Source organism: Eriocheir sinensis, chromosome 54, assembly GCF_024679095.1.
Source record: "Eriocheir sinensis breed Jianghai 21 chromosome 54, ASM2467909v1, whole genome shotgun sequence".
In the NCBI taxonomy this organism is placed as follows: domain Eukaryota; kingdom Metazoa; phylum Arthropoda; class Malacostraca; order Decapoda; family Varunidae; genus Eriocheir; species Eriocheir sinensis.
In genome coordinates, this window is record NC_066562.1 from 7427898 (window position 1) to 7430397 (window position 2500).

Consider the following 2500-nt stretch of genomic DNA (forward strand, 5'->3'; position numbering starts at 1 on the left):
GAAGAGGAATAAAGGAGAGAGAGAGAGAGAGAGAGAGAGAGAGAGAGAGAGAGAGAGAGAGAGAGAGAGAGAGAGAGAGAGAGAGAGAGAGAGAGAGAGAGAGAATAAAATGTGAGAGGGGAGAGGGAGAGGTGAAGGAAAAGTAAGGGAAATAATTGATGTTCATGATAACGAGTAAGGGAATGCGAGGGGAAGAGGAGGAGGAAGAGGGAAGAGGAAAAGGGGAGAAGAAATATGAGGTAACAGAAGAGGGGAAAGTGAGAAAAAATAAAGATGGGAAGAGAGAAGTGGAAGGAAGGAAGGAAGGAAGAGGAGGAGGAAGAGGAGGAGGGGGAGAAGGGAAAGAAGGAGGAAGGGAATAAAGAAAACAGGAAAAAAAGGAAAGGATAAGGAAAGGAAGTGGAGAAGAAGAAGGAAAGGAAGGGGAAAAAGAAGGAAACAAAGAAGGGAAGAAGGAAAAAAGGATAGAAGGAAAAAAAGGAAGAAAAAACAAGTAAAGAAGAGAAGAAGAAGAGGAAGAAGAGGAGGAAGGGAATGGATGAGAGAGATAAGAGGAGAAGGAGGAGACAGGAGGAGAAATAAGGAAAGGAGGAAAGGAGGAAGAGGAGGAAGGAGGGAAAGGAGAGGAAGGAAAGCGTGGGAAGGAGAGGAAGTTGAAGAGGAAGAGGAGGAGGAGGAGGAGGAGGAGGGGAAGAGATAAGGAGAGAGAGAGAGAGCGACAGGTATGGAGAGAAGGAAAATGTTAAAGAGCACACACACACACACACACACACACACACACACACACACACACACACACACACACACACACACACACAAGCCATATATTATTTCAAGTCAAGGAAAGTGAAATAAAATGACGGATGACTTGAAGGAAAGAAGAAGGAAAAAAAGAAGGAATAGAGAGAATGAAAAGAAGGAAAGGAAGCGAAAGGAGAGAGAGAGAGAGAGAGAGAGAGAGAGAGAGAGAGAGAGAGAGAGAGAGAGAGAGAGAGAGAGAGAGAGAGAGAGAGAGAGAGAGAAGAATAAAGAAAAAGCAAATGAAAGAATGAATAAGAAAGAGAAAACAGGAGAAAGATAATATAGAGAAGACAATAAAGACAGGAATTAAAGGAAGAAGAAAATGTGAAGAAAGGAGATGAAAAGGAAATAAGAAAACTGAAGAAAACAACAAAGAATTAGGAAACACATATTACTTCTTCATTTCTCTCTCTCTCTCACACCTGGCCCTCACCTGTCTTCATCCCTTCATGTTAAGAGTCATTAGTCACCTGTGTTACTAATTGCTTCTCTCTCGTACGTATTCTCTCATTTTTTTCCTTTTTAGTTTTTTTCTCTCTCTCTTCTCTCTCTCTCTCTCAGGACGTGTCTATGCATGCACCACACTACCTAAATCTCTCTCTCATGATATTTTTCCGTGTTTATGGACGAAAGAGGAAAAGAAGAGAAAAGAAGAAAGGAGAGATGAAGGAAAGAAGAGAGGAAGAAAGTGAAAACAGAGGAAAAGAAAAAAATGATGAAGGAAAAGGATAGGAAAAAATGAGGATGGAGAAGAAAGAGAAAGAAGAAGGACAGTAAAAGATTAGGAATAGGGAGAAGGAAAAGGAGAGAAGGAAAAGGAAGGAGAGAAGGAATGGGAGGAACGGAAGGAAGGGAAAGGAGAGAACGAACGACGTTTAAATAAAAAAAAAATAATATGAAACGGAAGAGAAGGAAAGGGAGGAGAAAGAAGAGATGGAGGAAAAGGAGAGTAAATGAGGGAAGATGATAAAGAAAAGGAATTAGAAGATAGGAAAGGGATAGAGGGAAGGGAAAATATAGTAAAAGGGAAAGGGATGAAAAGAAGGGAAAGGAAAGAAGAGAGGAGAAGGAAGGGAAAATATAGGAAAAAAGGAAGAGAATAACAAGAAAGGAAAGGAAAGAAGAGAGGAGAGGGAAGGGAAAGGAAGGAGGGAAGGGTGAAGGGAAAGAAGGAACGGGAAGGGAAAGGAAAGGAGAGAGAGGAGGGAAGGGAAAATATAGGAGAGAAGGGAAGAGAAGAGGGAAAGGAAAGGAAAGGAGAGAGGGGAGGGAAGGGAAAGGAAAGGAAAGAAGAGAGGAGAATGAAGGGAATGGAAGGAGGAAAGGGTGAAGGGAAAGAAGGGAGGGAAAGGTGAAGGGAAGGGAGAGGTGAAGGGGAGCGGTGGATGGAAGAGAGGAAGGAAGGGAATGAAGGGAGAGGTGAAGGGAAGGAGTGGATGGAAGGGAAGGGAAGGAAGAGGGGAAGGAAGAGAAGGACAAGGGAGGAGAGGGGGGAGGGTAAGGGGTGTAGGAAGGGGAAGGAAGGGGGGAAGGAAGGGGAGGGTAAGGGAAGGGAGTGGATATTGTGTGTGTGTGGTGGCGTGGACTGAAATATTATTATAGTGGAGCGATGCCGGAGGTGGAGGTGGTGGTGGTGGAGGGTGGTAGTGGAGGTGGTGGTGGTGGTGGTGGAGGGTGGTAGTGGAGGTGGTGGTGGTGG